Raw genomic sequence first — 9,513 nt, forward strand, 5'->3', positions numbered from 1 at the left:
AACATGTTATAAACCTAGTTAGAGTGTTATTGTCATGGAACATGTTATAAAACTAGTTAGAGTGCAATTGTCATGGAACATGTTATAAACCTAGTTAGAGTGTTATTGTCATCGAATATGCTATAAACCTAGTTAGAGTGTTATTGTAATGGAACATGTTATAATCTTAGTTAGAGTGTTATTGTAATGGAACATGCTATAAACCTAGTTAGAGTGTTATTGTAATGGAACATGTTATAAACCTAGTTAGAGTGTAATGGAACATGTTATAAACCTAGTTAGAGTGTTATTGTAATGGAACATGTTATAAACCTAGTTAGAGTGTCATGGAACATGTTATAAACCTAGTTTGAGTGTTATTGTCATGGAACATGTTATTAACCTAGTTAGAGTGTCATGGAACATGTTATAATCTTAGTTAGAGTGTTATTGTAATGGAACATGTTATAAACCTAGTTAGAGTGTTATTGTAATGGAACGTGTCATAAACCTTGTTAGAGTGGAATGGAACATTTTATAAACCTAGTTAGATTGTTATTGTCATGGAACATGTTATAATCTTAGTTAGAGTGTCATGGAACATGTTATAAACCTAGTTAGAGTGTTATTGTCATGGAACATGTTATAAACCTAGTTAGAGTGTTATTGTCATGGAACATGTTATAATCTTAGTTAGAGTGTTATTGTAATGGAACATGTTATAAACCTAGTTAGAGTGTTATTGTAATGGAACATGTTATAATCCTAGTTAGAGTGTCATGGAACATGTTATAAACCTAGTTAGAGTGTCATGGAACATGTTATAATCTTAGTTAGAGTGTTATTGTAATGGAACATGTTATAAACCTAGTTAGAGTGTCATGGAACATGTTATAAACCTAGTTAGAGTGTTATTGTAATGGAACATGTTATAAACCTAGTTAGAGTGTTATTGTAATGGAACATGTTATAAACCTAGTTAGAGTGTCATGGAACATGTTATAAACCTAGTTAGAGTGTTATTGTCATGGAACATGTTATAAACCTAGTTAGAGTGTTATTGTCATGGAACATGTTATAAACCTAGTTAGAGTGTTATTGTAATGGAACATGTTATAAACCTAGTTAGAGTGTCATGGAACATGTTATAAACCTAGTTAGAGTGTTATTGTAATGGAACATGTTATAATCTTAGTTAGAGTGTTATTGTAATGGAACATGTTATAAACCTAGTTAGAGTGTTATTGTCATGGAACATGTTATAAACCTAGTTAGAGTGTTATTGTAATGGAACATGTTATAAACCTAGTTAGAGTGTAATGGAACATGTTATAAACCTAGTTAGAGTGTCATGGAACATGTTATAAACCTAGTTAGAGTGTTATTGTCATGGAACATGTTATAAACCTAGTTAGAGTGTTATTGTCATGGAACATGTTATAAACCTAGTTAGAGTGTTATTGTCATGGAACATGTTATAAACCTAGTTAGAGTGTTATTGTCATGGAACATGTTATAAACCTAGTTAGAGTGTTATTGTAATGGAACATGTTATAAACCTAGTTAGAGTGTCATGGAACATGTTATAACCTAGTTAGAGTGTCATAACATGTTATTAACCTAGTTAGTGTCATGGAACATGTTATAATCCTAGTTAGAGTGTTATTGTCATGGAACATGTTATAAACCTAGTTAGAGTGTTATTGTCATGGAACATGTTATAAACCTAGTTAGAGTGTTATTGTCATGGAACATGTTATAATCCTAGTTAGAGTGTTATGGTCATGCAACATGTTATAATCCTAGTTAGAGTGTCATGGAACATGTTATAAACCTAGTTAGAGTGTTATTGTCATGGAACATGTTATAAACCTAGTTAGAGTGTTATTGTCATGGAACATGTTATAAACCTAGTTAGAGTGTTATTGTCATGGAACATGTTATAATCCTAGTTAGAGTGTTATGGTCATGGAACATGTTATAATCCTAGTTAGAGTGTCATGGAACATGTTATAAACCTAGTTAGAGTGTTATGGTCATGGAACATGTTATAATCCTAGTTAGAGTGTCATGGAACATGTTATAATCCTAGTTAGAGTGTTATTGTAATGGAACATGTTATAAACCTAGTTAGAGTGTTATTGTAATGGAACATGTTATAAACCTAGTTAGAGTGTCATGGAACATGTTATAAACCTAGTTAGAGTGTTATGGAACATGTTATAATCCTAGTTAGAGTGTCATTGTAACATGTTATAAACCTAGTTAGAGTGTTATTGTCATGGAACATGTTATAAACCTAGTTAGAGTGTCATGGAACATGTTATAAACCTAGTTAGAGTGTTATTGTCATGGAACATGTTATAAACCTAGTTAGAGTGTAATGGAACATGTTATAAACCTAGTTAGAGTGTCATGGAACATGTTATAAACCTAGTTAGAGTGTTATTGTCATGGAACATGTTATAAACCTAGTTAGAGTGTCATGGAACATGTTATAAACCTAGTTAGAGTGTTATTGTCATGGAACATGTTATAAACCTAGTTAGAGTGTTATTGTAATGGAACATGTTATAATCCTAGTTAGAGTGTTATTGTCATGGAACATGTTATAAACCTAGTTAGAGTGTCATGGAACATGTTATAATCCTAGTTAGAGTGTTATGGTCATGGAACATGTTATAATCCTAGTTAGAGTGTAATGGAACATGTTATAAACCTAGTTAGAGTGTCATGGAACATGTTATAAACCTAGTTAGAGTGTTATTGTCATGGAACATGTTATAAACCTAGTTAGAGTGTTATTGTCATGGAACATGTTATAAACCTAGTTAGAGTGTTATTGTCATGGAACATGTTATAAAACTAGTTAGAGTGCAATTGTCATGGAACATGTTATAAACCTAGTTAGAGTGTTATTGTCATGGAATATGTTATAAACCTTGTTTGAGTGTTATTGTCATGGAACATGTTATAAATCTAGTTAGAGTGTAATGGAACATGTTATTAACCTAGTTAGAGTGTAATGGAACATTTTATAAAACTAGTTAGAGTTTTATTGTCATGGAACATGTTATAAACCTAGTTAGAGTGTTATTGTCATGGAACATGTTATAATCTTAGTTAGAGTGTTATTGTCATGGAGCATGTTATAAACCTGGTTTGAGTGTCTAGTCATTGTCTAGACTAGTTATAATCTGTCTAGACTGTCATGGAACTGAGACTGCTCTATATCACGGAGGCTAGCTAAAGCTAACTCTCTCTCCTCTGCATGTTATAATCCTAGTTAGGTGTTCGATACTGTCATCAACATGTTATAATCCTAGTTAGAGTGTTATCTCCGTCATGGAACATGTTATAATCCTAGTTAGAGTGTTATGGTCATGGAACATGTTATAATCCTAGTTAGAGTGTCCCCCAGGGCTCTGTTCTAGGCCCTCTCCTATTCTCGCTATACACCAAGTCACTTGGTCTGTCATAACCTCACATGGTATAACCTATCATTGTTATAATAATCCTAGTTAGAGTGTCATGGAACATGCATAATCTGCATGTCATGGAACAGAGTGTTAATCACCACCTAAGTGTCATGGAACATGTTATAATCCTAGTTAGAGTGTTATGATCTCATGCACGAAACATGTTATAAACCCTAGTTAGAGTGTTATTCCTAGTCATGGAACATGTTATAATCCTAGTTAGAGTGTCAATCCAGGCACTTGAACATGTTATAAACTGTTAGAGTGTTGCCTGTGCATGGAACATGTTATAATCCTAGTTAGAGTGTTGTTCAACCTTCCCAGAGTGTCATGGAACATGTTATAATCCTAGTTAGTGTCATGGAACATGACCATAATGCCTAGTTAGGAGCTGTCAGGGAACATGCATAAGTACCTCCAGGCTCTGATCAGGCCCTACACCCAAACAAGGGCATGTTATAATCCTAGTTAGAGTGTCCACTGAGGAACATGTTATAAAACTAGTTAGAGTGTCTGGCCCCCAATGAACATGTTATAATCACTAGTTAGAGTGTTATGGTCATGGAACATGTTATAATCCTAGTTAGAGTGTCATGGAACATGTTATAATCCTAGTTAGAGTGTTATGGTCATGGAACATGTTATAATCCTAGTTAGAGTGTCATGGAACATGTTATAATCCTAAATGTTGTAAATGTAATGAGTGTTATTGTCATGGAACATGTTATAATCCTAGTTAGAGTGTTATCATGGAACATGTTATAATCCTAGTTAGAGTGTTATGTAATGGAACATGTTATAATCCTAGTTAGAGTGTCATGGAACATGTTATAATCCTAGTTAGAGTGTCATGGAACATGTTATAATCCTAGTTAGAGTGTTATGGTCATGGAACATGTTATAATCCTAGTTAGAGTGTCATGGAACATGTTATAAACCTAGTTAGAGTGTCATGGAACATGTTATAAACCTAGTTAGAGTGTCATGGAACATGTTATAATCCTAGTTAGAGTGTTATGTCATGGAACATGTTATAATCCTAGTTAGAGTGTCATGGTAACATGTTATAATCCTAGTTAGAGTGTCATGGAACATGTTATAAACCTAGTTAGAGTGTTGGAACATGTTATAATCCTAGTTAGAGTGTCATGGAACATGTTATAATCCTAGTTAGAGTGTCATGGAACATGTTATAAACCTAGTTAGAGTGTTATGGTCATGGAACATGTTATAATCCTAGTTAGAGTGTCATTGAACATGTTATAATCCTAGTTAGAGTGTTATGGTCATGCAACATGTTATAATCCTAGTTAGAGTGTCATGGAACATGTTATAATCCTAGTTAGAGTGTTATGGTCATGGAACATGTTATAATCCTAGTTAGAGTGTCATGGAACATGTTATAATCCTAGTTAGAGTGTTATGGTCATGGAACATGTTATAATCCTAGTTAGAGTGTCATGGAACATGTTATAATCCTAGTTAGAGTGTTATGGTCATGGAACATGTTATAATCCTAGTTAGAGTGTCATGGAACATGTTATAATCCTAGTTAGAGTGTTATGGTCATGCAACATGTTATAATCCTAGTTAGAGTGTCATGGAACATGTTATAATCCTAGTTAGAGTGTCATGGAACATGTTATAAACCTAGTTAGAGTGTCATGGAACATGTTATAATCCTAGTTAGAGTGTCATGGAACATGTTATAATCCTAGTTAGAGTGTCATGGTACATGTTATAATCCTAGTTAGAGTGTCATGGAACATGTTATAATCCTAGTTAGAGTGTTATGGTCATGCAACATGTTATAAACCTAGTTAGAGTGTTATGGTCATGCAACATGTTATAATCCTAGTTAGAGTGTCATGGTACATGTTATAATCCTAGTTAGAGTGTCATGGAACATGTTATAATCCTAGTTAGAGTGTTATGGTCATGCAACATGTTATAAACCTAGTTAGAGTGTTATGGTCATGCAACATGTTATAAACCTAGTTAGAGTGTCATGGAACATGTTATAAACCTAGTTAGAGTGTTATGGTCATGGAACATGTTATAGTCCTAGTTAGAGTTTCATGGAACATGTGTTTACCAAAATGGAGAACAGACTGCTAGGCTGTATCTCTGGCTGTGTGTATTATATGAGGGAGTTTTAGGCTGGGTTTTAGGCTGGGTTTCTGTACAGCACTTTGAGATATCAGCTGATGTACGAAGGGCTATATAAATAAATTTGATTTGATTTGATTTGAGTTGTAGGTGCAGGTTTTCTGTTGACCTGGGTCATGTAAGATGTGTGTGAATGTATTTGCGCATTCACTTTTTTGTGGTTTGTGTGTGGTATGCATGGCCATATGGGGTTGAAGGTCTCTCGTCTCCTTCAAAGCTGCCATCTGTGACTTACTGTCTCATTCTGACTTGACTGACTACAGCTAAAGATTCCAAAGGAACAACTATACATAAAAAATGAATAATTGATTACAACTACCACTTCTTGATGAACTCATTTTCCATATCCAGAGTACCAGAGGTACTGAAGCCTTTGCTCTGGTCTGTATGTGACTTTACAGCAGACATCTATGGTGTGTGACTTTACAGCAGACATCTATGGTGTGTGACTTTACAGCAGACATCTATGATGTGTGACTTTAATATAGCCAGCTTTAGTGTGTGTGTGACTTTACAGTACCCAGCTTTAGTGTGTGTGTGACTTTACAGTACCCAGCTTTAGTGTGTGTGTGACTTTACAGTACCCAGCTTTAGTGTGTGTGTGACTTTACAGTAGCCAGCTATAGTGTGTGTGTGTGATTTTACAGTACCCAGCTTTAGTGTGTGTGTGACTTTACAGTACCCAGCTTTAGTGTGTGTGTGACTTTACAGTACCCAGCTTTAGTGTGTGTGTGACTTTACAGTACCCAGCTTTAGTGTGTGTGTGACTTTACAGTACCCAGCTTTAGTGTGTGTGTGACTTTACAGTACCCAGCTTTAGTGTGTGTGTGACTTTACAGTACCCAGCTTTAGTGTGTGTGTGACTTTACAGTACCCAGCTTTAGTGTGCGTGTGACTTTACAGTAGTCAGCTATAGTGTTTGTGTGTGACTTTACAGTAGTCAGCTATAGTGTGTGTGTGTGATTTTACAGTACCCAGCTTTAGTGTGTGTGTGACTTTACAGTACCCAGCTATAGTGTGTGTGTGTGATTTTACAGTACCCAGCTTTAGTGTGTGTGACTATACAGTAGCCAGCTATAGTGTGTGTGACTATACAGTAGCCAGCTATAGTGTGTGTGTGACTTTACAGTAGTCAGCTATAGTGTGTGTGACTGACTATACAGTAGCCAGCTATAGTGTGTGTGTGACTATACAGTAGCCAGCTATAGTGTGTGTGACTATACAGTAGCCAGCTATAGTGTGTGTGACTATACAGTAGCCAGCTATAGTGTGTGTGACTATACAGTAGCCAGCTATAGTGTGTGTGACTATACAGTAGCCAGCTATAGTGTGTGTGACTATACAGTAGCCAGCTATAGCGTGTGTGACTTGTGTGTGTGTGTTAGCGGTGAAGCAGGTGCTCCTTGGCCTCTGGGTCAGGTGCTCCTTGGCCTCTGGGTCAGGTGCTCCTTGGCCTCTGGGTCAGGGTGGCAGACTTCTCCTTTACTGTGATGGGCATGCAGGGAGTGTGGGAGTACGTGTGTATGTGTATGTTCTTCCCTTTGCCTGAACGCAGCTGCCTGATGATCTGATCCACTCTGACAGGACACCACAATGCATATACCTTTTCTCTCTCTCTCTCTCTCTCTCTCTCTCTCTCTCTCTCTCTCTCTCTCTCTCTCTCTCTCTCTCTCTCTCTCTCTCTCTCTCTCTCTCTCTCTCTCTCTCTCTCTCTGTGAAATAAACAATAAAATATAAAGACATATTATAGATGTATGTATTACAATGTTACGAATTTATTCCCGTCTGACTCTTGCAAGAAGATCCCTTAGCCCTAAGCCCAACAGCAGCGATAGGCAGAGACAGTTAGACAAAGAGTGGCGAGAGAGAGAGAAAGAGAGAGAGAGAGAGAGAGAGAGAGAGAGAGAGAGAGAGAGAGAGAGAGAGAGAGAGAGAGAGAGAGAGAGAGAGAGAGAGAGAGAGAGAGAGAGAGAGAGAGGGAGAAATATAGAGAGTGCGATGAAGAGAGAGTGGGAGAGAGCAAAAGAGAGAGACAGAGAGAAATAGGCAGAGAGAGCATGAGAGAGAAGAGACTGGGAGACAGAGGCAAAGAGAGAGTGAGAGAGAGAGAGAAAGAAAGAAGAAGAAATAGAGCGAGAGAGAGAAAGAGCAGGGAGAGGGCTGGAGAAGGGAGAGAGCGAGAGAAAGAGAAGGGAGAGAGAAAGAGTAGGGAGAGAGTGAGAGCGAGAGCGAGTGAGACGCTGACACTGAGAGAGACGCACACTGTAAAAGAGGCAGAGTCAACAGCTACAGCAACAGAGCTCCCGTTCTCTCTCACACACAGACAGAGAACCAGACCCATTCCAGGGGAGACGGTGAGCACACACCCCCACTGAGGAGCACCGTCTCTTGGGAGGAGATCCCACACCCCGCCCCTCCTCCGTCTGTGTGTTTTTGCAAAAAAACTGGAAGAGAGACATAGAAGAGAGTGAAGGAAGGAGGGATGAGTGGCTTGTTTGCCACAGCTGCTGATGCTAGAGGCTGAGAACGAGGGACGCTGACGAAGAGAGAGAGAAAAAGGGATCTGAAGACCAGAGGATTGGAGGAGAGGTAGACTGGCACATGTAGAGCTTCTCAAACATATGGACAGAGACAAGAGAGGGACACAGTGTCGGGGAACACACACACATCACACGCACAAACATCACACACACGTCACACACACACACAGGCACCGATGAGGAGGGAACAGGGACCACGCTTCAGTCCTGGGTGAGTTAACTTCTACTGACAGTAACCATGAGCCAAACACACACACACACGCACTCATAATACACAAAGGTGTAAACGTGACACACACACACACACAAACACACGCACACACAGATGCAATCAGATGTTTGCACATACTCATACACACAGACATAAACATACCAACTCATAAACATACTGAGGTCAATAGATGACTGTGTGTGTGTCATTATGCGGCTCTCTACCCTGACCAGTCTGACACTCTCTCACCAGGGTTAGGAGAGAGAGAAAAGATCAGAGAGGGAAAGAGGAGTGTGTGTGTTTACCGGTGGATGAATGTGAGCGAGTGTGTGCTTACCTGTGGATGAATGTGAGCGTGTGTGTGCTTACCTGTGGATGAATGTGAGCGAGTGTGTGTGTTTACCTGTGGATGAATGTGAGCGTGTGTGTGCTTACCTGTGGATGAATGTGAGCGAGTGTGTGTGTTTACCTGTGGATGAATGTGAGCGAGTGTGTGTGTTTACCTGTGGATGAATGTGAGCGAGTGTGTGTGTTTACCTGTGGATGAATGTGAGCGATTGTGTGTGAGACCTGTGGGTTATATTGGATAATTGTCTGCAGTGAACTGGTAGCTGAAGCTGTAGTTGCAGTTGTATCCAACCAGAGAAGTGATTAGTAGCTGTAATTGTAGTTGTATCCAACCAGAGAAGTGATTGGTAGCTGTAATTGTAGTTGTATCCAACCAGAGAAGTAATTGGAAGCAATAATTGTAGTTGTATCCAACCAGAGAAGTGATTGGTAGCTGTAATTGTAGTTGTATCCAACCAGAGAAGTAATTGGAAGCAATAATTGTAGTTGTATCCAACCAGAGAAGTGATTGGTAGCTGTAGTTGCAGTTGTATCCAACCAGATAAGTAATTGGTAGCTGTAATTGTAGTGTATCCAACCAGAGAAGTGATTGGTAGCTGTAATTGTAGTTGTATCCAACCAGAGAAGTGATTGGTAGCTGTAATTGTAGTTGTATCCAACCAGAGAAGTGATTGGTAGCTGTAGTTGCAGTTGTATCCAACCAGAGAAGTGATTGGTAGCTGTAATTGTAGTTGTATCCAACCAGAGAAGTGATTGGTAGCTGTAATTGTAGTTGTATCCAACCAGA

The 9,513-nt window shown here is 38.3% G+C and overlaps 1 protein-coding gene across 2 annotated transcripts in view; it reads left to right on the plus strand.

Annotated features, from left to right (window-relative positions):
* The first annotated feature begins 7,662 nt into the window (after positions 1–7,662).
* Positions 7,663–9,513, plus strand: part of LOC118401813 (leucine-rich repeat and immunoglobulin-like domain-containing nogo receptor-interacting protein 3) — a 102,759-nt gene continuing 100,908 nt past the window's right edge. The window contains exon 1 of one of the 2 annotated variants that reach the window (XM_035799420.2): positions 7,663–8,378. The gene's annotated coding sequence lies outside the window, so the exon portion shown is untranslated. The remainder of the gene's footprint in view (positions 8,379–9,513) is intronic. The other variant, XM_035799421.2, reaches the window with a different exon arrangement.

Source organism: Oncorhynchus keta, chromosome 23 (assembly GCF_023373465.1).
Source record: "Oncorhynchus keta strain PuntledgeMale-10-30-2019 chromosome 23, Oket_V2, whole genome shotgun sequence".
Classification (NCBI taxonomy): domain Eukaryota; kingdom Metazoa; phylum Chordata; class Actinopteri; order Salmoniformes; family Salmonidae; genus Oncorhynchus; species Oncorhynchus keta.